Source organism: Leopardus geoffroyi, chromosome C3 (genome assembly GCF_018350155.1).
Source record: "Leopardus geoffroyi isolate Oge1 chromosome C3, O.geoffroyi_Oge1_pat1.0, whole genome shotgun sequence".
NCBI classification, from domain to species: Eukaryota; Metazoa; Chordata; class Mammalia; order Carnivora; family Felidae; genus Leopardus; species Leopardus geoffroyi.
In genome coordinates, this window is record NC_059338.1 from 58469757 (window position 1) to 58497309 (window position 27553).

Consider the following 27553-nt stretch of genomic DNA (forward strand, 5'->3'; position numbering starts at 1 on the left):
ATATTCCTTTTGCCTGAAGTTAACCCTTTAGTATTTCCTTTACTACTGATGGCAAATTCTGTTTCATTTTGTCTGGAAATGTCTTTATTTTCCCTGCATATGTTAGTACTTTTCTTCTCTCAGCATTTTGGAAATATCAGTCCTCCGTACTTGGTCCCCCACTGTCGCAAGTAGGAAGGCAGCTGTTGGCCTGTTGCTCTTTTCAAGGTAATCCAAGTTATGTTCTTGATCTTTCTCGCTATAATATGCCACGCATCGACTTCCTGTTCAAAATGTATTGGGTTTCTTAAAATATGGATTAATGTCTTTCATCGGTTTTGGAAAAAAATGCTCAGTCATTATCTCTTCAAATATCATTTCTGTTCCTTCAGAAAAAATGTGACAGATGCAATATTTCCCTCCCCTCTTTCCAAGATTCAAATTAAATGATTGTCCTACCTTCTCACTGTATTCTCCATGGTTATGGAAGGCACTCACATATATTGCCTTTTGTGTTTTCTTATTATAAAGACTGCCACTATTTTTTTTTTTAATTTTTTTTTCAACGTTTATTTATTTATCTTGGGACAGAGAGAGACAGAGCATGAACGGGGGAGGGGCAGAGAGAGAGGGAGACACAGAATCGGAAGCAGGCTCCAGGCTCTGAGCCATCAGCCCAGAGCCCGACGCGGGGCTCGAACTCACGGACTGCGAGATCGTGACCTGGCTGAAGTCGGACGCTTAACCGACTGCGCCACCCAGACGCCCCAAGACTGCCACTATTAGCATTAGCTATTTCCTCTTCTATTTCCAGTTTTTCATTTTAGTGCTTCCTCTCAGACCAAAACAAAGTAATTGCTCTAGATGCTTAAAAATTACTGTGCTTTTCAAATATTTATTCTTTTCATACAATTACCTCTTCCTCTCCGTAATGCTAGCAATGCTGACAATGGTCTTAGCTGGCCTTACCCCATCTTACCCAGATCCCTAAAGCCTTGCCAGGCTCATGACCTCATTCTCCCTCCCAGACTCTCTTGCAGAAGGGCAACAGACAAGAAACCTTAGCTGGCCTGGTTTGGGGAGAAGGGGATACAAAAGGAAGGCTCCAATTTGCTACAGGGAATTAAGGTAAATGTTTTTTGCAGTTTTTATTTTGTTTTTAAAGTTTTGTTCCCATAGCAAGGGGCTTTCCTCTAAGGACTGATCCATTGATTCATTACCTCACTGGGATGGGTCACCTTCTCAAACTCAGGACAGAAATTTGGCGGGGGGGGGGGGGGGGGGGGGCGGTGTGAAGGGGGAGCAGGGAAAATGGAAGAAGCCAATGGCCAAGCCAGTAGATGCTGGGTGCCTGCAGATGGGAGGAGTCAGAGGCAAAACAGACCAGAGGAAAAAAGACACAAAAAGTTCCAAGGCTGGGGATGGTACAACAAAATGCCCCGTTCACCCCATTTGCCCCAGCTCCCCCATCTCCCTTTTGGGCAACAACAACACCTTTACTACCCGCTGAGGCCTCCTGCCCAGCCAATCCTCCTTATCCATTCTCAGGAGGACCCTGTCTCTTCCGTGACAATGAAATCCCTTCGTCTGCTACCACACTTCTCTCCTTTCCTTCGCTGCCTGAGCTCCTCGGACCCTGGGTCCCGTCGTCCCCTCCCGCCTGCTTCCTGGGCATCAGCGTTCACTCACACTGGAGGGAGTCTCCCTTGAGATCCACATTCAATACCCACTTAGTTGTCATCCTCATATGTATTTCTCGAAGGCACTTAACATCTTCCCACTATCGAAATCTGGGTCCCCTATTACGTATTCTCCTTTTCAGTAAACAGTCTCCAAATCTCTCTGGTCACATGGAGCGGAAATTTCATACCTTCATACCTACTATCCCTCAAGCCCGTATCTGGTCCACCTGCCTATCCTGACCCCCAAGCCCCTAAACATGTCTCAAGCCTGTCCCCGTTGATCTTCTTAGCCACCACCCGATACCTGCTGACCCATCTGCCTGCACAGACTTTGCTGTCCCATCCATTTCTGTAGCAGCCACCAGGACCTCTGTGAAAATGCAAATCTGACTCCATCGCTCCCTTGCTAAAAATGCGTCAGTGATTCCTTAATGATCTTAGGAAAAAGAACCCAAAAATCCTTAAAATAGTGTAGTAACAGGAATCCTATTTTGAAACATACGCACACCCCCACACACTTTTACCTTCTGCCTTCCCCAAGAAGTCAACTGTCTCCCTAGATGGCAAAGCATCTATCCACTGGGGAGAAATTTGGCCTGAAAAGGAAGAATGCCGAGGGAAGGAAGGGCGTTCGTATCCAGAGTTTTAATTTCAAAATGGAGTTCTGCAGCAAACCAATAGCCATGCAAGGGAGAATTTTCTGAATCCCTTTATCCTCTTTTTTGGCTTAACTGGGAATCAAGACTGACTGTCCACACCACAGGGGTCTCCACAGGACAGAGCCGGTTCCCCCTGCAAAGGCCATTTGGAAAACAAAACAGAAACACAGCAAGACCTGGGGTCAGGCTGAATCATCCAGGGGATAATTGCTGGGCCCTGACCGATTGGAGGGAAGGATAGAGGAAGGGGGGGAGAGGGGAAGGGAGGAAGGGGGGAAGGGGGGGAGGGAGGGAGACCCAGCCACAAGGTGCACAGACTGCCCGCCATGGCCACCAACGTCAGCAGGGCGCTAGGTGGCCAGAGAGACAAGGGGCGCTACTGCGAAGACCAAAAGAGGCGGAGAACAGTCCAGGTCACTTCAGGGCTCCAAGGTCGCTTTTGTCACTGTTGCTACAAGTACCAAGCAAGCCAAAGCCCAGCCCCATGCTCAGGAGCCAGCCTGAGAAGTTGCCCGGTAAGCGTAGCCAAATCTAAGCATGTTTACTCAAAAAGGACTGTTTCTATTTTTATTTCACGCTAAGTTTTGAAGCTGAAATTCTTGTTCCTCAGCAGATGGGAGTTTCTGAGAAAGATGAAATTAGAGACCGATCCCCCCACCCCCCCCCCTAAAAAAAAAAGAAAAGAAAAGAAAAAGAGAAGAGGGCAGGGAAGTGGAGAGGGAAAGAGGAGGGGCAGAGGAAGGGGGAAGGGGAGGAGGAGGAACCATCACTGCTCCCCACCTGTGCCTCTGGCTATGGTGTCCTGGAACCGCCCCCCCCCCGCCCCCCTCCACCTGCTGTCTCTCACACCCCACTCTCCCTCCATTTTCAAGACACACTGTTCCCCCCCCCCCACACCTCCCCGGTCCTTTTTCAAACCTGCTCACCAACAGGCACTTTTCCACACAGTCTATCCCTCCTCCCCTGGCTGCCGCACCCTGCCCGGTGGACCGGACTGTTTGGCCCTGCCTCACTTTCCCCGAGGAAGCCGCCCCAGACCATCCCCCTTGGCCCCACACCCCTCCCCCGCCTGCAGAGGCCCCCCCTCTCCCCCACTTATGGCCCCAGAGTTCCCTGAACTTCTCCTGGTCGCCGTCTCCCCCGCTGGCAACCACGGTGCTGTCGGGTTGTGCCCTTGATTCCGCCAACCCGGAGACCCTGAGCCCCACGCTGGCAGGACCGTTTTGCTCACCCCTGCATCTCACACCAAGGGCATTCCATCAGTCTTTACCGAATGAAAGAATTGCTCCATAAATCTATAAAGAGGTGAACAATCCCATCTGTTCAAAAATGTACTGGGCTGCCCTGTGAGCCAAGCGGCCCCCATCCCTGCAGATTCAAGTTCAGCAGCACGGTTGCCATGGGGGGACACTTTAGCGGCAATGCCCACACTGGATGGTTGGCTAGGGTGCACACGGCTCAAGTCTCATCCACCTCGAGTCCCATGCTTCGCGGGATTGAAGTGTTCCCAGAGCCAGTGCCATTTCCTCAGATCATGAGGGTGGCCAAGGCATCCTTGCCCAGCGTGTGCTTGAGACCAGAGGACGGCATTCTCCACCGCAGGAGGAGGAGAATGAGCGTATGTCTGTGTCTCTGGTGGCCCTGCGTTCATCGCTGGGGATTTGTTGTTGTCTCCCCATTAGCTGCTGCTGCTGCTCAAGGCAGTGTGTGTGTGTGTGTGTGTGTGTGTGTGAGTGACGTGCATGGACACAGTACATATGTACGGGTAGGGGTGAGATACGGAACTGGGGGACCAACTTGTAACCAACATAAAATGTTTTGTGCCAGCCTCAGCATCACCATGGGTGATGCACGTACGACGTGCAGAGAAAGACCTTCTTCCAGGCGTAGCTCACTACCCAACCCCCCCCCCACCACCACCTATATCTTTATCCAAAAGGCTAACGATTTGGTTCCCCTGAGTTTTAAAATATTTTGCTTCTGAAAACCTTGTTAAAATGAAAATGCTTTTGGAAGGGGAACGGTTCAAGCTTCTATACTCCGCGTTGTAGAGACGATTGCGATGGCTAATTAAGAAGGGCCTGGAACATCAGACACAAGATGAGGAGTGGGGAACGTCAGCGAAGGAGGATGGGAAAACCCAGCATCCAGAGAGCTGCCAATGGTGGCCTCTGTCACCTGTAAACGTCACTGTCGCAACTCGGCTTGGGAGGCCCTCAGGATAACTGTCTGTCCTCAAAGGAACACTGCAGATCTCTGAGATAAAGGGGTGTGGTCCGTTTAGTTTAGATTCAAAGAAAAAGTGCCAGGTTCACTTGAGGTTCTCTGATCAAGGGCAACAAGCAACATCTTGGGGGCTCTGCAGCACCGACGGTGACAGCCTGGCCATTTCCAGGTTAGGAGAGATAAGGAGCAGCAGCAGGGAAAGCCACCTATTACTGGTGGGATGAGGTCCACATAACTGCTCTGGGGAGCTCAGGACCACCCCCTATACCCACCCCCTGCAGAGATCCTGCAGCACTCAGTGTCAAGTTTAGGGAGGACCCGGGGAAGTGAGGGTGCAGAAAGAAATGAAGGATGGAGAGAGGAAAACAAAGAAAGACAGAGAAGGAGGAGGACAGGTTAAGCATCTGGAAAATTACTGCAGGCTCATGGCTTTTGCTGCTTCAAAGCCAGGATGAGTCATCGGCTGGTTGCCTAGGCAACAGCTATCTTCCTCCTGCCGCTGATCAATTTCATCTGCACAAATGTCCCGGGAAACCGTGAGCTGTAAAGATAATATGCCCGAGTCACAGAAAGTCCTGCCAAACGAGGTCTGCATTTCAAGTGTTCTGAGCCAGACCTTATGTATGCTTACCCATCGTCTCTGTAACCCACCCCAGCCCCATTCCAATGTTCACACACACACACACAGCAGTGGGCCAGAGCAGGGGTCAGGGATACAGGCAGGAGGAGATTGTCACCTCTGCCTTATTCTGGCTATGCCGGGATCATAACTGCCCAACCTCACCGTCCCCCCCTTAAAGACAGAGTAGATATGTGGTCATTCTGTCCTCATGTCTCCAAGCAGTTCCCTGGATGATGGAATACAGCCACGGAGGGCAATCAGGGGCAACTCCGGGGGTCAGAACAGGGAATAGTGGTCACTGTCTCTACCCTGAGTCCTCCAAAGACATCGCTGTCACCTTCTAATACTTTCTTTTTCCTCCCAACACTTGTCACTACATGTGATAGACTAAGTACGTAATTGCTTTGTCTTACCCACTAGAGCACATGCTCCTTTAGGGCAGGAAATTTATTTGTCCCGCTCTCCAGTATATCCTCACCTCCCAGCCCAGCTCATCATCCTGCACACACTAGGTGCCCAGTGATAGTTGGTTGGCTGAACAAAGGGATGAGTAAATGAATAGCAATGTTTTCGGACCACCTCACAGAGAAGGCCACCCTAAAAAATATTACACAATCAATACCGTCAACCGCCTTCTGAAGGGGTTAACATCCACGGGACTTCTGTACTATCGGCGAGACAACACCTACAATATGACAAGTCAGGAAACCGTCAGTTTCCATGGTTTCCCCCATCCTCCCGCCACCATTTAGGGCGCGAAGAACTCAGGAAAGATCTTACGGGGAAAAAGGACGCGCGTCTCGCATACACGTAGCCATCCCGCAGCACAAAGCTGATAGAGTTTCCAGGCCCGTTCCTCTGCTGCCAGTGTCCTCTAGGGAATGACAGTGTGGCAGGCACACTGCGTGCATTTTTTGTTTGTTTCACCTTCAAAACAACCCAGGTGATACATATTTTATAATTCCCGTTTTACAGATGAGGAAACTGAGACAAAAGGAGGTGATAAATAGATAGATGGACAGACACTTACATACATACATAGATGATAGATAAATAGATGACTGATAGATAAATAGATGATTGATAGACAGATAGATAGATAATAGAGAGATACAAGATAGATAGATAGATAGATAGATAGATAGATAGATAGATGATAGATGATAGGTAGATGATAGATAATAGATAGATAGATAGATAGATAGATAGATAATAGATGATTGACAGATAATAGATGGACACATAGATAGATGATTGATAGACAGATAGATAAGCAGCATCAGCATGCAACCCCAGTTCTGAGTTCTTAGCCACAGCCGGTGTCACCTCTGCTTGCCTCACCCCTGCACTTGTCCCCGTTGTTCCTTTGGTGAGATTTCCAACCCCCCTTTCTCCTTCAAGCAGCCCAGAATGTCAATTTCAGCCTGAAGTGTTTTGCCTCTCGTACTGTGCTAATTTTCCAAGTATCTTCACGTAAATGATGTCCTTTGGGCCTCAAAACAATGCCGGCTGCTAAGCACCGGCTCCCCTCACTGCAGATGGGGAACATGAGAAACAGAAGGGTGATGTGATTTGCATGACACCGTTCACCCAATCAGAGCTGGGGTTTGCACATCGATGCTCAGACGCCACTGTCTCTCCAGTCCAAGTGCGCTCTGGAAAAGAGCATCCGAGGGCACTCTTCGTGTGATCAGCCCCAGGCCCTGCCCGCACCCTAATTTGGCTCTGGGCCCCCACCATTGCTCAGAGCTGTCCGTGAGAAGCCTCAAGCTGGCTCTCACTGATCCCCCTTGTCAGCTAATTCTAGGCAGAGCCAGCCCTGGGGAACCTTAGGGACCTTCCTTCTGCAATAACAGGAAAGCAACCTGAGATTTCAGAGGAAATCTGAGTATGTGAGAGTCTAAATGTTATGGCTCAATTTGGAAAATGGTGCCAGATATTTGTACTAATTTTATCTTCACTCTTTCCTGGCCCTGATCCCCTCAGCCTCAGTCTGCTCTCCACCCGCCCCCTTTCCCCTTCAAAAAGAAATAACCTTGCATCATCCGCCATGCAGTAAAAATGCTTCAAATTATAGCTCTGGGGTCATCCTTCTGAGAAACGAGTTCACAAAATATTCTTACCTGCTCTCTCTCTCTCTGCAAACACTGCTAGGCCAGGTGGGAATGAGTAATTAGAAGAGCCAGAATTATACATTTGAATCCAAACACTTATAAGATGTCCCTACTGGCCGGCAACCAACAGGCATATAAAAGAAACATGCTAATGATCACCAAAAATGAGGAGTCTTGCTTGCTTTGAGTGGTTTCTATGAACGACTCCACCTGCCCGCCAGAGCCATTCTTTTTCTTCAGTATGGCTTCCTTTCTCTATGACTTATCTATATGGACAATTTTCCTGTCTGTATGAAAGCCACATTTTTCCCTCTGTGTCTGAGCCCATGTGTTTTGTGCACACATTTGCATGTCTTCGTTGGTGGGAGGTGGACCGAGAGAGGGCCTGCCATGTGCTGGGCACTGGGCCAGGTGCTTCCGGTATGTGACCTCAGCCCCACCTCCAGGGGCCTATAACAGCAATATGATTGCTAGTGGGTTTTTTTCCTTTTACAGGTGAAGAAACTGGGGCTCGAAGAAGTTAAGGAATTCACCGACCAGCACAAAATAATGTAAAATTAATCCTAGCAGTAGACCTAGAACGTAACTGGATATCATCCACGCGTTCACACAACACTTTTATTTCAGCATGGGACTACTCTTTCCAGTGAATCTGAATGACCATCACCGCTGAGAGACCAGGAGGAGAAAACTATATTGAATCTTTAATAACATTCTTTTCCCCCATTTATAAGATCCACGAAGACAATAGAGTGTTCACCTTAATTTTGTTTGGGCCAAAATTAGTTCTCACAGTTTAACCCCTCAAAAGCATGATGTTATGTGTCAAAATTATTTACAAACCAAGTCAGAGACATTTTAGGTTTTCCAAATCCACCTATCCTCTCAACTATGAGGGCAGGATGATAACTATTTGTTATGTTTCCAGTAATACATCATTACATTAATTCTAATGATACATGAGGCCATGTTAGAATATTTAAACAATTCGTCTGTCTTCAATGATTGAGCTTAAGAAAAAACAAATTCTGATTAATGAAAAAAAATAAGTCTAATTCTTAATCAAGCCTTGTCCAAGAACATACATCTGAAGAAAAGTGGGCCAGGCCACAAGAAAATCATCCGGCTGATGTCTTCCTTAATTAGTCATATCTGACCCACAACTTGGACAGTACTTCTGTTACACTCATGTGCTGACCGATTAGATGCATCATCACCCCATCCATAGAAAGCATAAGAATGGTTACTGCTGACTTTATAAAGAGCAAAATATTCTCAAGCTACTGAATTTTTCAATATTAACATGGATGAGTAAAATTCTTTCCTTTCTTTAGAGCTATGCGCTTTGCCTTACTCTATGATTGTGGTCAGAAAGTTGAGTATAAATCGTGTTTTTATAACATAAAACATATTTTCCCATTCATTCTTGTGTGTGTGTTCTCACTCATTTATGTGATTAACGTGGGCATTTTCCTGAAGGAAATGAAAGTTTCATTAAATATAAATGGCACAAGTTTCCTATTGTTAAAATTGAGGATCTTAAACACGGTGACCTCAAGAAGATCTGGGAAAGCTCAAACACAGGACAGCAAGTTAGGACAAAAAGAGGCAAAAAAAAAAAAAAAAAAAAAACACTGGAAGATGGGGTCTTGGCTGGGTAGTGTCATTGGAGCAAAGGATGTATGGGACCAAGTGACGAGATAAGAGGCTGCAGAGACAAGCAAAAGTCAGACCTTGAAAGGCCTTATCAAGGCGCACATACTGCGAAATCCACTAGCGGGTTTTTAGGCACAGCGACATGGTCAGCTTGGAAACGAACTCTGAGAAAGATGACTCAATCAGCAGTATGAAGGTGCCCTGGAGGACAGACGCCACCGACGGCAGGAAGAATGTTTATAGTAACCCAGTGAGAAGCAATGGAGAACTAATCCAAGGCCATCGATGAGGATGGAGATGTGGTGGTGGGTCCGGGAGAGTTTAGACAGATGGAAGCTCCAGGAGGTTGTGATTGGGCCCGTGGGAAAGGAAGGAAGTACAAGTTAGTGAAGGAGCCAGCCTGGAAAGGATCATGAAGAGGCTGCTATGCCAGGTAAGGAGATAAGAAACACCAGAGCAGGTGCATGTTTGGCCAGGGATTTAAAATAATGAACTTCCAACGTATGTGTACAGCTTGTGGAGCTGTCCCACAGAGCGCTCGGTGGGACTGGAACATCAGAGGGGAAATCGGTGCTCACCCGTGGAAGCCGAAGCTGGCTCTTGGTGAAGTCGCTCACTACGTGGGTACGGAGCGAGGAGAGAAACACGTTTAAGGGGGTGAGTGAAGAGGCTTCCATGAAAAAAGATAAGGCGGGGAAGGCCCAGCAAATAGTGATGACCTTGGATGTCAAAGAGAAAGAGAAGTTCAGGAAGAAAGCAGTCCACACAGTCAAAGATGGCGGAGACGAAAAAGTACTCTTTGTTTTGCAGAGCATGGGTGAGTCTGTTTCAATGCAGTAAGAACAGAAGCCAGAATGTAACAGGTCCAAGAGTTGGAGTAAAGATTGCAGATACAATCACTGGCATTCCAGGCACGTTATATACCTGCAAAAAGGTTTACAATACTTGTTTTTCATTACAGAACAATATACCCATATGATATAAAGCTTAGCAAATAAAGAACACAAGCTCACCTGTGATTTCTATATCTCGAAACAAACCACTGCACTTGGTCAATTTTCTCCCAGTCTTTATTTATTTTTTTTTTAATTTTTTTTTCAACGTTTATTTATTTTTGGGACAGAGAGAGACAGAGCATGAACGGGGGAGGGTCAGAGAGAGAGAGAGGGAGACACAGAATCGGGAACAGGCTCCAGGCTCTGAGCCATCATGAGCCATCAGCCCAGAGCCTGACGCGGGGCTCGACTCACGGACCGTGAGATCGTGACCTGGCTGAAGTCGGACACTTAACCGACTGCGCCACCCAGGCGCCCCTTCTCCCAGTCTTTAACCATGTGAATATACTTCACTTCGAACTACTGTCTCTTAAGAAACCTGAAGGTGAAAACCTACAAAAATTCCAACACTTCCCCCAAAGGTATCTGTAGCTTGCCTTAAATATTTGTCTTACTTCAAAGTATCTTTGCAAGAGCATGGCCCCAAATAATAGGCCTTGAACTTAAAGCTGGGGCCATGTGTTGTTCATAACATACCCAAACTTAAACTTCTTTTCATAGCCTTTAGAAGTCTCACTCCAGCAAAGCCAGCAATCGAGTGTCAAACTCGGAACCTCAGCCAAGTGTCTCCCTGCCCCCAGGGGCTACTCCAGGCTTCACCTGAAACATACAAGGTGTGTGGATCAGGTCCCTGGAAACTGGAATGGAAGTGGGCAATCATCCCACATCAGATCATTTACTAGAAGCAACTTCTTTCTTATTCCATACATCATACCAAACATTCTCCAGCTTCTCACGTCGCCCAACGCATACTTAACGAACTGGGCTTGCTGGAGTAAGAACGAAAAAGGTTCAAGTTTACCTAAGCCTGACCTCACCTCCAGGCCGGCCTGGCGAATGTTGCAAGAAGGCTGGGCTGCCTCCGACGTAACACCTCGTCTCCTTCTTTGATATTCCTGAAAGCAAAACCTCTTCCGAAATTTGCCCTGACTTCACGGAGACAGGGACAAATGGATAAACGTTTTTCAAATGTCAGCAGCCAGGCTTTCATATGGAAATTTTACAAGGGAAGAGGTAATGTTGGAAGTGGTGGGATGGAGGAGTGAAAGTTTAAGACTAAAGATGTCTATGAATTTGTGCTACAGAGGCCATCCCTGGTGCTAGTAATTATGGGAGGAAAGCCACATAAATATTTGCATTTTACTGGGAGTTCCCCAGAGCCACAAGTCTTAACCCCAAGGCAGCACAGCTTGAAAAGCAGGAGTAGGAAGAGTCTGGGGATACTTCAACTTTGTGGTGTCCTTCCAATGGTACGCTCTAGCTAGTGATCTATAGCTCAAATTTTTTGGTATCCAGTTAGGGATTATTCCTTTTGCAAAGAGCTTTTACAAGTACAGAGACTCGTGTTGAATGGGCCCCTTGAAGCGTTGGGCACTAGCCCTCTTCTGTCGGTTGATAGGGTCTGGGTGGCCCTGTCTAACCATGGCTGGATAAACCTGGATAAAACTAAATCTCGTAGGCGGTCCCATGTGGAGTCCTTAGTATGGTAAACAGATCCAAGCAGACCCACCCCAGAGGACGTCAGAACTCTTCCTACTTCTCGATGGCAGCTTGAAAACCACTCATCCAACCCAATGTCCCAGTTTTACAGATGAGCAAATAGGAAGCCCAAAGAAAGAACATGACGTCCAAGGTCATACAGCTAGTGGCAAAACCAGGATCCGCTCACTTCTGGTGCTTTCTCCCGTTCCATTCTGGAGCTGCCAGTGTGACTTTCTATTTTACGCTTAGTACTCATTGGATCACACTGGTCCGGGAGACCATCAAGCCACTCGGACCCCGTGTCTAGGACTTGTGTCACCAGGACCCTCAAGAGCAAGCCAGATTCCTTTTCCACCTCCATCCTTCCAGTCCACGGCCTGATTGGAAATTTAGAATTTAGGATTCAAATTTTAAATGGTCCAGATGAGCTGGGTAAGCAGCCATTAATGAACAATGAAACTCCATTGTATTTGATCTTCCTCTGGTCCCTCCTGAATTCACAAGCAGAGAGCCTTGTAATTAATTCCTTTGCCATTGGAAACAGGGAGAGCATCCAGAGGGGTCAGCAGGGCTCTAAGGAGAGCAAGCCTGGGGACACCCTGGGTAGCATTCCTGCAGGGAGCATCTACTGAGCGCCTACTGTTAGTCATACTCTGTGCCTTGCACGGGGGACGCAAAGACTGTTAGTCCCCAGGCCTGGTCAGGAGGGGTCTGGGTGGCCCTGTCTAACCATGGCTGGATAAACCTGGATAAAACTAAATCTCATAGGCGGTCCTATGTGGAGTCCTTAACTCTACCCCAACCTGTCTTGGGAGTTCCATGATTATCTCTGAGCCTCCGAACGAGGAGAAGCACTGACAGAGTCAGGGACAAAAAGCAAATCTATCAGGTCAGTGATTATGAGGTAAACAGGGCCAGTCCTGGCCACAACCGCACCTCTCCTCTCCCCTTTTCACCCCCTCCTTCTCTCTCTCCTGCTGGGATGCCCACCACCTCCCACGCCCAACACCTGCCCCTCTGTCCCTCGCACTGTTCCCGCTCTGTCGCAGGGCTCGCAAAGGTGTATGCTGTGTTTTTTCCTCGACCTTCTGAACCTCCCCGAGCTCCCATGTGCCCAGAGATACAAATATTCACCTGCTAGGACCGCCAGAACAATGAAATAAGGCAATGAGTAAAAGATATCTATGGCACAAAACAGTTCTCCGAGTTGTTACCCTTATTATTATTCATTTCTGTTACGGTTGTTATCCCTTCCCTTAATGATACTACTTTTCCCTGGGGTATTTGCATTCAATAGGAGACAAAGAGCCTCTAAATCCCAACAAATCGGTTCCTAATGGTGGGGCTTCAAACCAAGAGGAAGACAGCGGGCAGGGGTCCTTCAGGGCACCCTCAATATCTCCCCGGGAGTATACCCACGGTGGGGGGTGGGGGGGGGCTCCCTCCACAGCCCAGCCTCCTGGGATGACTGCGTCTGCTGCCCCACTGAGGGCCCATGTGGCTGTCCTGCTCAGGCACACAGGGCGATCGCCACGCAGCCCGCGGGGACGGGAGCCACAAAACAGATGTTCCCGTGCATCCGCCTTCATCCAGAGAAATGCTTCCCTTGCGGGCAACTAACTTCGTTTTGCAGGCTTGCCGGAGTCCGGGATAGCCCAAGGTCAAGCTCCCTGGGGCCTCATCTAAAGTTTATAATGAGGCCGGGACTCTGCTGAAGCAAGCCTCAGCATAAAACTGCCTTTCAGCTCGAGGGCAAGGCACCACGACTCAGCAGTCTGGTCTACCTCCCCCTGGTCTCTGACTTCTCCCTCCTCCTCCTCATCCGCGGGCTGCTGCCTCAGCCAGGGCTCCTGTCATCTCTCTCTCCCCCAGGTAAACCATAAGCAACCAATAATTTACTAAGTGCTTACTACTCTGTGCCGGGCCATCTAGACAAAAGTTTTTGCATGCAATTTCCCGCCAGGCCTCAACACAAGACACGAGGTGGAAATTATTTGTTGGGAAATATTTGGAAAATTTTGGAAAATATTTGGAAATATTTGGAAATATTTGTTGTTGGAAATATTGGTTGGGAAATTATTTGTTGGGAAATTATTTGATGGGAAAGTTGAGGATGCCCAGCGAAGGTCACTAACTTGACCAGAACTTCCGCCCTTTCACCCCCACTCTCTAGCTTCCTTCCCCCCTGCCCTCCCCGCACCTACTCCCACTCTACCATGAGTCCCCCTCTCCTCCAGCCCACCCACCGTCCGCTTACAAGAATCCCTTCACCATGTCATTCACACACTGGAAATCCTTCAGAGACTCCCCGTTGGGTCCAAATAAGGTCAAGGTCCCCTCAATCGGCATCCTAGACTTTTCCCACCCTCACTCCAAGCCAACCACCCCGTCCCACGATCCGCTCCGTCCCACATGAAGCCACATGTCATCCGAAAGCAGCTCTCCATCCCTCACACCCACCACCCCTTGCGGAATGTGGTTTCCCCAATCTTCTGCCTGACAAACATCTCTTCGTCCTTGAAGACGCAGCCTAAAATGCCACTTGCCCTGTGAAATCTTCCCAAATTCCCTCTGCTCCTTCACTCTGTCTCTCCCTCTGGGGTCTCCCAGCCCTTCCCACTCTTTCCACTAACCTGCTACTGCATCAGATTGTATGCCATTGCTGGTCGGGGGTCAGCACCCCAAATGGGCTGGGAGCTCTCCCGGGGCAGGGGGAGTTTTTCATTCTAGTCCCGGAACCTTCCACGGGGCCTGGACCGGGTGGTCGATTGAACATTTCCTGCATGCTGTATGGAGGAATCATTTATTTATTCGTTCGGCCAGTTGCTTTTTAGTCCGTCGTGGGCTAGTCTGCTGTCAGAGAGCTAATCTTCGACTATGCACAAGGCACCACACTAGGGACTAGGGAGGCAGAGAGGAAGAAAAGTCAGACCCCCTGGGAGGAGTCCCAGCTTTGGTCTAATGCTTATATAACCGTGGGCTTTTATTACTTTTTTCTTGACTCCCTTCCCAGAAAACAAATTGAATTGCAGAGCTTGCAAAATACCACCCAATTCCATCCTATTTAATCTGAACACAAGTGCCATCCATTTAACTGCTTACCAAAAAAAAAAAAAAAAAAAAAAAAAAACCCCTCAATTGTCGGGTCTAAATCACAGCTCATGCAAATAACCAAGGTTAGATGGCTTCCAGCTCCACTGAGATCCTCAATCCATCATGGTGTTAGTTCCCCAAGTTCTACACATCCAATTAACTTTTCTGATTACTCATGGATTAATTAACCAAATTGTGCTGATGAGAAAGCATCGTGGCTTAAGGTGGCTGTCTACATAAGTAGACCTTATTCCACCATGATGATTAAACACTGGAAGCACCTTCGGGCAAGGATCCCACCTCTGTGACCCCTGCCAAACCAACCGGCACACGGTGGGCGGTGGGGGGGGGGAGGGGATCTCCAGAATTGCAGGTGCAAAGAAGCAGAAGATGATGTCATCTGAAAACCTCATTCTGCACAGGAAAGAAACGAGTCCCGGAGAAGGGCAATAACACACCCAAGGCTCTTTAAGGCTGAGCTGGGACCAGCACCCAGGTTGCTTAAACTCGTTTAACGATAGTGTCAACCCCACAGCTACCCATTGTTTATTGCCTGGTGTATCTGCTGACCCGGAACCACGGGGCCAAAGGCTGAGGAGCTGATCAGTATTAGTGGCCTGAGGGACGTAAATCTGAGGTCAGGGCTACCGAAGCAGTGCAAGTCTGAGGGAGCCCACCCTTGCGAGAGAAGTGCAGGGAAGGGATTCTGAATTCTGGACCCCTCTAGGTCTCCAGGCAGTTGCTGACTTGTGAGCCGCAAGCAGAAGCCACTGAGCAAGAGGCTGAGATACAAGGCAAACGTTTCAGCAGCCTCACAGCACTCTGGAGACACAATGTGGAGGACCCACCGAGAGGATGCCGTGGGAAGCGCTCAACGTCGTAGCTGGGACTCCTTGCATTCGCTTCCTGTGGCAACTAATTATCACCAGTGTAATGGCTTTAAACAACCCAAGTTTACGGTCTCAGGGTCCTGGAGGTCAGAAGACTGGCAGGGGTCCCGCTGGGCTCCCATCAAGGTGCCTGGTAGGGCTGTGTTCCCGCTGGAGGCCTTCGGGGAGGAGCTGTGCCCTTGCTTTTGCCAGTTTCCAGAAGCTGCTCACATTCCTTGACATGGGGCCCTTTCCCCACCTTCGACACCAGCAACCGCAGGTCGAGTCCCTCTCGTTGAGCATCACTCTGTTCTCCTGCCTCCCTTTTCCACTGTTAAGGGCCCTTGTGATTCTGCTGGGACCACCCAGAAAATCCAGGATAATCTATTTTAAGGTCAGCTGATTAGCAACATCAACTCCATCTGTCCCCTTTCTTTCCCCTTTGCCATGGAAACTAACAGATTTGTGGATTCCCAGCATCAGGATGCGGACGTCTTGGGAGGGGGGCTTTATTCTGCCAACACACCCTAGAAGTAGTGAAACTGAAACACAGTTCTGAATCACCTCAATCCAAACATGATTAAGGCAACATGCCCCCAGGATAACAGCCAGCCAGAGCAAAAATAAATTCTCTCCGGAGAAAAGTCAGCATCCTCCAGAGCTTCCATAACCTCTCCTATAAAATGCCCAGCACTTGTGGGGCACCTGGGTGGCTCAGTCGGTTGAGGGTCCCACTTCGGCTCAGGTCATGATCGCGCGCGGTCGTGGGTTCGAGCCCCGCATCGGGCTGTGTGCCGACAGCTCAGAGCCTGGAGCCCGCTTCAGGTTCTGCGCGCCCCCCTCTCTCTCTGTCCCTCCCCCGCTCGCGCTCTGCTTCTCTCCCTCAAAAATAAACATTAAAAAAAAAATTTTTTTAATGTCCAACACTTGAGATCACCAAATATGTCAATATACAGGACCAGATGACCCCTTGGTTTCTTTCTGCTCCCCCACTAGAATGTGAGCCCCCTGAGAACGAGGGCTACGTCCAGTGTGTAATACCCAGGCCTCACCCCAGGCTGTGATGTATAACAGCAGCCCTGCAAATACGTAGACAGTGACTGGCCAGATGCCCACCACGACTGCACCTCAGTGGAAAACACAGTGGCCCTGGGCAGGGACTTCGGAAGCCAACATGAAACTCTCGGAAATCCTGCTGCACCTGCAAAAAGGCTACAGCTGCCAGGGCCAGCTTCCCACAGGCCAACCTGAATGATAATAACAACAACAACAGTAACAAGAAGGAACGAAGAAAACCAAGCAGCCGATGCCGCGGGCAGCTCACGACCACCCATCACTGGGACTGAGCAGAGAGCAGACCAGCCGCGCTTGACTCCCACCTGACATCCTCCGGTGACAGCTGGTCACATCTCCAATCCCCTCCTACCTCTTACTTATTTTGAGAGTCTTCCTTTTTTTTTTTTTTTTAACGTTTATTTATTTTTGAGACAGAGAGAGACAGAGCATGAACGGGGGAGGGGCAGAGAGAGAGGGAGCCACAGAATCGGAAGCAGGCTCCAGGCTCCGAGCCTTCAGCCCAGAGCCTGACGCGGGGCTCGAACTCACGGACCGCGAGATCGTGACCTGAGCCAAAGTTGGACGCTTAACTGACTGAGCCACCCAGGCGCCCCTTCCTTTTTTTTGTTTTTTTTTTTAAGTTTATTTATTTTGAGAGAGTGACAGAGAGAGCAAGTTGGGGAGGGGCAGAGAGAGAGAGAGAGAGAGAGAGAGAGAGAGAATCCCAAGCGGCCTCCGCGCTGTCATCCCCCAGCCGGATGCGGGCCTGGAATGCACGAACTGCGAGATCATGACCTGAGCTGAAACCGAGAGTCGGTGGCTTAACCAACTGAGCCCCCCCAGGTGCCCCTATTTTGAAATGTTTCTTAATGTTCCTAGGAGACTTAACCCTTCCAAGATACCTTGCAGGAAAATGGCTGAGAAACAAGAGACGTGGGAGCGTTAAGGCAGAGCTGGGGCATGCAGTGTGAAGCTTGTGCTCCCAGCCGGGAGCCACCAGCCTCTGTGCTGCAGAAAGGCTGGGGGGGGGTGGGGGGGGTGGGGGGGAGGAACCGCCTCGTTTCCGTTTGTCTGCAGTGGAGGCACTTTCTTCTATTGTGCAAAGGTTTAACCTGCGCCAGTGTCAGCCCCGAACTGGCAACATTTCAAGAAATAGCCTAAATGGGAGAAGGAGCCATCATTTCTTTGAGTATCTATTGCGTGCCAGACATTGTGCTAGGCGCTTGACGGGGGTTGTTTATTCTCTAAAATGCCACTTTGCCAAGATACTGCAGCGCAGGGAGGTTAATTACTTGAGTCAAGCCTACCCGGGCAGGAAGCAAGCAGAGCCACTGGCCACGGTGACACAAAACGCCTGTGTGGCCACCACAAAAGTCTGCCTTCCCTTCATTCGCTAGTGTGACCAACTGGTAGAGTTGAACTTCCCAGCCACTCAGAAAGCGAGCATGGAAAGAAAAAGAAGGTGTCTGTTGAAAGCGGGTGGCCAAGCGGCTCTTCCCCCTTGTCTGCCATGCTGGTACCTAATGGTGCCCCCCGCGGCAAGATTTCCGGAACACTCCAGTCCTACAGCAGGACTCCGGGGTAATGGGCCACATGATGAGGTGAGACTTTTCATGCGAAACAGGCGGAGGCGAAGAGTACTGTCAGAGGGCAGACCGGCAGCTTCTTTTCTCTAAAACGTGCAGGGTTTGTGCAAAAAGAGGGTTCTCGGTCCCCCACGTGTCCTTCAGATTATTCCTGCCAGTATCACCCACTCCCTGGAGCCGTCTTCACCCACAGACCGTCCCCGAGTATTGGATGGTATCTCCCTATGATCAAGTTGCATTTGGGGGACAGTGAGGTTCTTTTTTAGCGCCTCATCAAGGAAAGAGCCCTGAGATCAGCCTGCGTGCCCTTGGCGTTGGGTGATCAGGTTGCCAAGGCAACAGCAGCCGCTTCTGACGTCACTGAGGGAAGGCAGGCTCCGCTGGAAGGTGGGCCCTCCCCTTCCGGATCTCCTTTGTCAGACTTCGTTAATTCCCTGAGCTTCTCCAGAGTTCCCAGCGCCACCCGCCCAACCCCACGCAGCTCAGCAAACGCAGGAGGAGAAGAAACTGCCTTTATTGGAAGTCCTTCTCTCCCTGGTCACCCTCTAGCCAAAATCATCAAAAATATAGCCCCAAAAAACTGGAGGGAGAAGGGGGAGTGAGGTCCTGAATGGTTCCCAGGCAAATTTGCCTGTGACTCTGCCTGGAGATTTGGGGAAAAAGGAAATGGGCTGCGGAGAGAGACTAGGGAGCGGTCCACGCCCAGCACATGGAGCAGGAACAGAGGTAAATCTGATCAAAGAAAGGGTGAAGCTCTTCACTTCTCACCCGTTCCTACCTGAAGCATTAATAAAGGTCACCTTTGGGCAGAGCCTCTTGCTTGATAAAGTATAAGGACTTCTGCCCACAGGAACAGAAGGGTAACTAGGCAGCAGGAGTGGAAGCTTGTTCCCAGCTCAGTCCCATGGCAGACATAGCCCACTGCCCACCACGGTCCAAGGCTCCTTTTCCATGGTGTAAAAGCTGTGTTTGAGGAACAGCTACCCAGCCAAGGATGTATTTCCAAGGGAATCCTGCCTCTAGGCCCCATGTTCCTGCCAACAGAAGGTGAGCGAAAGTGAGGCGGCGCATTTACAAGTCAAAATGAGGCCGTCTAGGGGGCGCCTGGGTGGCTCAGTGGGTTAAGCATCCCACTCTTGATTTCAGCTCAGGTCATGATCTTGTGGTCCGATTCCCTCTCTCTTTGACCCCTCTCTTGCTCGTGCGCTCTCTCTCTCTCTCTCTCTCTCTCTCAAAAATAAATAAATGGCAAAGGAGAGGGAGAGAAGGAGCCTGGGTCCCTAAATTACCACCCCGCACACAGTCATCAGACTGCTTGGTGAGTCAGAAATAAAAATCTCCTGGGTTAGGCAGCTGGGATTTCAGAGTGTCTCTGCCGGAGCAGCCAGCATGCACTCCTACAGCTTTGTCACCAGCGGGGTTTAGGCCAATGCGACAAGGCCCTGGCCCCGGGGCTCTCAGGCTCTGAGGGGCCAGCACAACTGTGTCCAGAATGAAAAGCCGCCAAACCAAAGCTAAACACAAAACCTGCTCTAACTGGAGGGAGGACACGTTCCAGCAAAAATCCCTCAATGGGGCTGTTTTTGTCTACAGGACGCAGGAGGGGTCACTGGGCAAGAAGCAGGAGCGGGCGGTAGGCAGAGGCAGGGGAGACGAGGCTGACGACACCAAGGCCTCTGCTCAGCCCTTGAGCATGGCTGTCCTTCGAGCAGCAGCACCACGGGCCCCTGACGTGGATGCCGTCAGGGCAACAGCCAGGAGTGGGAGCCGCGGTCAGGACTGCCGTGGACGGGCCAGTGCACAGTCCCACCGCCGAGGGTGTGAGTGGGGCCAAAGTGAAGCCGGTCCTTGTCTTATTACATCCTGGCTCAGAGCTGGGTTCACCTGAGAGGAAGGTATCTGGTTTGTAAATGTGCGCGTAGGTGACACCCGGGACCCCCCTGGCTCCCGTGGGGGTACCGCACACGAAGGCTGTGGGCCAGTGGTGGCCCCAACCCCTGCGATCCTCGTCCGGCCAGGCCACAAAGTTCCCGCCTCCAAACCAGCGTCAACACTCAGTCACGTTGAAGAAAGCAAAACTCTGAGAACCGAAATGAAATTGGACAGCTGCCCACACGGCTGAAAGAAAAATTCGCTGTCCCCCTCCTCCCTTCCTAGCCTTCCCCCCCCCCCCCAACCCAGCCCAGAATCTGATCCGGGTGCCAAATCCGCTCCCCCGGGGAGGTACGAAACCGACGCAACCTTTTCCGGAGGGTAATTGTGGTCCCTCTATTAAATACTTCCATATTCAAGCCCTTTGACCTCCCGAGTCCACTTCTAGGAACTGAATCAACAGAAATGCACCCCCTCTCGGAAACTGCCAGAGAAATCTCTACAAAGCTGCCAAGAGACACATTTTCGCTCCGTTTTGCCTGGGAACTTTTGTCACTCGTTCCCTTGTATGAGAAACATTATGCATCGTTGAGGATTCAGGATGTCGTCTGACCACGTAAAGGAGCCCCGACCTGGTATTTTACCATTTGTTTTGAAACTGATCTCCACCACCCAAGGGGAGTCCCTTGAGGGCAGGGGCCGCATCCTAGCCTCTGCTCCTTTTCAGACCTGCCGCTTGCCCCCTTTAGCACAATATTCTAGAAGCAGAGCCGCTGGAGGCCCGCCTCATTCTCGGCTGTGTCCTTATTCCCCACTTCATGCAGGCGCTGCTTTAGGCAGGGAAACGGAGAGGTTCGGGAGAAGGTAGAAGGAGGAGAGAGCACGGCTGGGCATTTACGTTTTAAGGTGAAATAAGTCAGAGTTTTTAGCGTGTTGCCCATACCTTGAACCCCCTGCAATTATAGGCAGCCGTTTTCTCGGGAGACGGGGCGGGGCTTTCGTGACCTTCTCAAAGAACTCATGTCCGTGACGCTAAAAAAAAAAAAAAGTCGTTACGGATCCCTGCGTCCGGGAGTTTTGACTCCGTAAAGGGTATGCTGAGACAGCTTCTGAGAAAGCAGGGGAGAAGGCCAGGCAACATCATAAAGAGAGCTACAAGAAGCTCCAACATCAACCGTCCCACTGGTGTGCCGATTTTCCTCTTGCAAGCCCTGAAGACGGTGTTTCAAAGCACTACAGTCCCCGGCCCCCCAAGCTCCTAAACCTACCTCCGCGTTGCTGTCTGTCCTAACGAAGCGTGAAGACGTATGTTCTGACTCCTTAAAAAACTAAGAAGGAACAAAAGAATCTCAGAGAGGAACACGCTCAACGTTCCAAACATCACCTACGAGACAAAATACGACAGGGTGTCCCTACCACCATTGGCCTTGAGGGTGCGATTACTAGTCAAAGATTTTGGGGCAGGCAGTCGAAAGCAGTTGATTTTCTGTGACCGTGGGTTTCATTAGTGCTGAGCTCGGCACCCTTTGGGGAGTGAGTGAGGCGTGAGGATCGTAGGTTTCCCAACCCCTCAGGACGCTGGCGGCTCCCCATCTACCACGACCACTATTGTTTGACCCAAACAGAAATCAACTTAGCCTCAAGTTATTTGCTTTCAAAGAGCTCTGCTGTTCCCCGGTGCCATTACCTTTCAAGGTATCTTGGGTCTTCCTGATGCTTTGTGATCGACCAGAGTTAGATTTTGCAGCAAGAGATGTTCAGACATTTGCCACACTGTGCACGCGTGGTAAATTAACTACCGGGTTCCCGATCATTTTCCGCTACGATGCTTTATGTAAACTGCGGAGCGTCTGGCCTCCCTCCACCCCTTACCCTTCTACCATCTCATTAGCTCCAGTCCTTTCCTTTAACTCGCAGGTTAACAAATAGCTGTGCCTGAGGCCGCCTGGCACGGCACACAGAGAGATGATCTCACCAACGCCATTTACTGGTACTTACCTGCCTGCCTCATCACACTGCCCTGCGTGCTATGAAAAGCAAATAATAAGATGCAGTATTTGGTCTCAAGATACCTACCGATCAAGCAGAGGAAAACCTGTCCTGACAGCAAAAAGCATCCTAGCATGGGACAGCAGAAAGAGAGAGAACCTGGGGGGCCCCGGAGGCCTAGTTGAGAAATGACATTTAGTTTCACGTTCATTCGGTGAGTGACACAAAACAGTCACTGAAGAGGGGCGCCTGGGTGGCTCAGCCTGTTAAGCGGCTGACTCCGGCTCAGGTTATGATGTTGCGGTTCGTGAGTTCAAGCCCAGCATCGAGCTCTCTACTGTCAGGGCAGAGCCTGCTTCGGACCCTCTGTCTCCCTCTCTCTCTGCCCCTCTTCCACTCGGTCTCTCTCTCTCTCTCTCTCTCTCTCAAAAATAAACATTAAAAAAACAGTCATTGAAGAATAAGTAAACACACACACATGATATTTGCACTTTATAACACATTAAGACTGCTTTTAAGATCAAGCACTGCTGCGTAGGACTTGGGAACTGGCCAAAGCCTAGGTCACTAGATATGATCATGAACTGTGGGTCAAAAGACTGGGGTTCTAGTTCCCCGTAAGGTCAGGAACACAACAAGGATGCCCACTCTCACCACTGTTATTCAACATAGTGTTGGAAGTCCTAGTCTCAGCAGACAACACAAAGAAATAAAAGGCATCCAAATCGGCCATGTCGCTCTTCACAAACATGACACTCTGGGTGGAAAACCCAAAGACTCCACCAAAAACCTGCTAGAACTGATGCATGAATTCAACAAAGTCGCAGAACATAAAATCAATGCCCAGAAATCGGTTGCATTCCTATATAGCAATAATGAGGCAACAGAAAGAGAAGTCAAGGAATTAATCCCCCTTACAACTGCACCAAAAACCATAAGATACCTAGGAATAAAACTAACCCAAGAGGTAAAAAATCTATACATTGAAAACTGTAGAAAGCTGATAAGAAATTGAAGAAGGCATACCAAAAAAATGGAAAAATGTTCCATGCTCATAGATTGGAATAACAAATATTGTTAAAATCTCAATACTACCCGTGGGACACCTGGGTGGCTCAGTCAGTTAAGCCTCCAACTTTGGCTCAGGTCATCATCTCACAGTTCATGGGTTCGAGCTCCATGTTGGGCTCTGTGCTGACGGCTCAGAGCCTGGAGCCTGCTTCAGATTCTGTCTCTCCCTCTCTCTCTCTCTGCCCTTCTCCCACTCATGCTCTGTCTCTTAAAAATAAATAAATGATATATTTTTAATGTCAATACTACCCAAAGCAATCTACATATTCAATGTAACCCCTATCAAAACAATACCAGCATTCTTCACAGAGCTAGAACAAACAATCCTAAAATTTGTATGGAAACAGAAAAGACCCCGAATAGCCAAAGCAATCCTGAAAAAGAACCCAGATTTAGACACATCACAATCCCGGACTTCAAGATGTATTACAAAGCTGTAATCATCAAGACAGTATGGTACTGGAACAAAAACAGACATAGATCAATGGAACAGAATAGAGAACCCAGAAATGGACTCAAAAATGTATGGCCAACTTAATCTTTGACAAAGCAGGAAAGAGTATTCAATGGAAAAAAGACAGCCTCTTCAGCAAATGATGTTGGGAAAACTGGACAGCGACATGCAGAAGAATGAACCTGGACCACTTTCTTACACCAGACACAAAAATAAACTCAACATGGATGAAAGACCTAAACATAAGACAGGAAGCCATCAAAATCCTACAGGGGAAAACAGACAACAATCTCTTTGACCTCGGCCACAGCAACTTCTTACTTGAAATGTCCCTAGAGGCAAAAGAAACAAAAGCAAAAATGAACTACCGGGACCTCATCAAGATAAAAATCTTCTGCACAGCGAAGGAAACAATCAGCAAAACTAAAGGGCAACCAACGGAATGGGAGAAGTTATTTGCAAACTACACATCAGATAAAGGGTTAGTATCCAAAATCTGCAAAGAATTTATCAAGCTCAACACTCAAAAAACAAATAATCCAGTGAAGAAATGGGCAAAAGACACAAATAGACACTTTTCCAAAGAAGACATCCAGATGGCCAACCAACACATGAGAAAATGCTCAACATCGCTCATCATCAGGGAAATACAAATCAAAACCACAATGAGATACCCCCTCACACCAGTCCTAATGGCTAACATTAACAACTCAGGCAACAACAGATGTTGGCGAGGATGCGGAGAAAGAGGAATCCTTTTGCACTGCTGGTGGGAATGCAAACTGGTGCCGCCATTCTGGAAAACAGTATGGAGGTTCCTCAAAAAATTAAAGATGGAACCACCTTATGACCTAGCAATTGCACTACTAGGTATTTATCCAGGGGATACAGATGTGCTCTTTCAAAGGGGCTCATGCATCGCAATGTTTATAGCAGCGCTATTGACAAGAGCCAAAGTATGGAAAGAGCCCAACTGTCCAACAACAGATGAATGGATAAAGAAGATGTGGTATATATATATATATATATATATATATATATATATATATATGGAATATGGAATATTACTCGGTGATCAAAAAGAATGAAATCTTGCCATTTGCAACAATGTGGATGGAACTAGAGTGTATTATGCTAAGCGAAATAAGCCAGGGAATGACACATATCTTATGATTTCACTCATAATGTGGAATTTAAAATACAAAACAGATGAACATAACGAAGGGAAGCAAAAACAATATAAAAACAGAGAGAGAGAGACAAACCATAAGAGACTCTTAAACACAGAGAACAAACTGAGGGTTGCTGGAGGGGTGTTGGGTTGGGGGGCAGGATGGGCTGGGTGATGGGCATTAAGAAGGGCACTTGTTGGGATGAGCACTGGGTGTTACAAGTAAGTGATGAATCACTAACTTCTATTCCTGAAATCATTATTACACCATACATTAACTAACTTGGATTTAAATTTAAAAAATGAAACCATTAACCTTAAATATATATTGGAAATAAAAGCCAGTGTTTTAAATAAATAAATAAATAAATAAATAAATAAATAAATAAAAATAAAATTAAGTTTAAAAAAAAAAAAAGGCTGGGGCTCTGGGTCATACAAGCTCTGAGTTCTTGTCTCCTCTGTCTTCCACCTATAATGGTAGTGATCTTTAAAGTCCTGCTATTGGCTCTCTTTCTACTATACCAAACTTTCCTTCCTCGGTAATCTTGGACATTGTAAGAGGCTAAGGGGCCTCCGTAGGTACCACGGCAGCTACAGAACTGGATGCACATAACAGCAGATTACCCAGTGGTATTGACTAGGCTCATAGTCATTACCGATTTGTACAGGTATTTTGACATTTTCTGGTAGATATCAGAACGGTGTCTTGGGAAAGGATGCTTTTTTCTAATTCACATCAAGTTTCCACCTGCACTAGCTGACAGGTCTGAGACAGAGAGGTGAGGCGAGCAAGCCAAGCCCCAAGGACCAGGGTCAAGGCCGGACCCCGTGGCTTGAGAAGCCCAGCCTGGGAAGAGACACTTCCCAGGCTGTGCCTTTCACCGCGTTGCGGCTGATGCCCAAACCCTACCCGCTACACCTGACTTCTGCAGGGCTGCTCTACAAGCCCAGCCAGAGATTCTCGGCGACACTTACCCCCCAAGCATAGGCCCACCTGCTCATGTCACACTTCTGTCAAAGCCCCCATCAGTGTCCCCTTGCCGGAGTCCGAAAGCCTGAGGTCAGCTTAGAGTCCTTCACGCCTCCCCCCGCTGCCATATTCGTTCGGGGAACACGGCCTTGACCTCCGGCAGCCAAATGGTCTCTGCACCCGTCCCCTCAGTGCCAGGCCTCCTGCCACCACCCAGTTCACTCACCTCCTCTGCCCTGAACCACAGATACCCTCCTAACTTGGTCTTCAAACCACCCATCTTCCTGCTCCTGGGTGGTGTTGGTTAATTGTCTACAACGCTGTCCTCAACACATCACTTCTTGCCCCCAAACCTTCACTGACATCATCCTGCTTACTGAGTCAAGCCCACACTGCTCCCAGGCAGGGCAGTACCCGCCCCCCCCCCCCCGCCATGTAGGCAACACTCAGTAGGATCAAAATCCTCATTGTTTACAGCTGACCCACCAGTGAGGTAGGGGGAAACCATTTCTCCAAGCCTGTTTCCACATCCGTTAAATGGGGATGTTAACAGGACCTACTCTATAGAGCTGTTGTGAATACTAAGTCCAATATATACTAAGCACAATACATATACAAGTGCTTAGCCCTCAGTAAATGTGAGTGGTGATAATGGTGATGATGAAGATGAACACGATCTCCCCCCCCACCCCGCCCCAAAACAATCCCTCAAATGGCTGCGGCTCCACTCTGGCTCACGATTGTTCCTTCTCGTGTTTGCTTCCAACCCAGGTCCCTTAGCGGCCACGCCCAATGAATGCATTTTAGCTCACGTCTGTGTTTCAGTTCCCTTTTAACTTCTCCCAAATTGCCTTCTCTAGCCCTCAGGGAATGGAATCTCCCAGGACTCACTGATCAAAGTGAAGTAATGAAATGTCCAGCCCACTTATCTCAACACCCTGACCTGACGCTTGCCCGCCTGTCAAAATCATCCAAATCAAAGTTTTACTAAAGTAGCAGAGGGGCACCTGGGGGGCTCAGACGGTTGAGCATCCAACTGTGGCTCAGGTCACGATCTCGTGGTTTGTGGGTTTGAGCCCCGCGTCGAGCTCTGCGCTGACAGCTCAGAGCCTGGGGCCTGCTTTGGATTCTGTGTCTCTCTCTCTCTCTCTCTCTGCCCCTTCCTCACTCACACTCTCTCTCTCTCTCTCAAAAATAAACACTTAAAAAAAACATTTATTAAAAAAAGTGATAATAAAGCATGACAACTGTGTTCGTTGGCTGGAGCTGCTATAACAAAATATGATGGACTGGGGACTTAAACAGACATTTATTTCTCACAGTTCTGGAAACTGGGAAGTCCAAGGTCAGGGTGCTGGCAGACAGGCGAATTCTGAGGCCTCCTCTCTTGGCTTGCAGGCAGCAGCCTCCTCACCGGGCGCTCACGTGAGCTTTCCTCAGTGCATGCTCATGGAAAGCGAGCAAGCCCTCTGGTGTCTCTTTTACAAGGGCACTCATCCCAGTCAGACCAGGGCCCCATCTTTACAACCTCGTCTAACCTTAATTACCTCCCCAAAGCCCCTTCACATGCCATCACTTTGGGGGTTAGAGCTTCAACATGTTAATCTGGTGGGGGGGGGGGGGAGGAGGGTGCACAACATTCAGTCCCTTAACGACATTATTCACCACTGCCCTTATTCATTATTACGGGATCACCAGTCTGCCTTCTAAGTCTCCACGGCTATGCAGGGAAGACTTCCAACAGTCCTGTCAGCCACCACACGGCATTGGCCAGTTTTCTTCTCTCCTGCTCCAGCCCTGAGGTCTCTGTAATTCCCGAAAGTTCTGCCAAGGCATTCAATCTCCACAGAGTCCCTGGAAAAGGCCCTCAGCCATAGCCAGAGCCACTGTTCCCCGTTACTGCTTCCTCTGAGTCCGCTGAGCCCCAGGAAGCTGCCGGAGTCA

The 27553-nt window shown here is 49.0% G+C and overlaps 1 long non-coding RNA gene across 1 annotated transcript in view; it reads right to left on the reverse strand.

Moving 5' to 3' along the window:
• Positions 1-4250: 4250 nt before the first annotated feature.
• LOC123585164 overlaps positions 4251-27553 on the reverse strand; it is a 39022-nt gene continuing 15719 nt past the window's right edge. Inside the window, exons 2-3 of the long non-coding RNA XR_006705960.1 lie at positions 20895-20983; positions 4251-5087 (exon numbers count right to left, since the gene is read on the reverse strand). This is a non-coding gene — a long non-coding RNA (uncharacterized LOC123585164). The remainder of the gene's footprint in view (positions 5088-20894; positions 20984-27553) is intronic.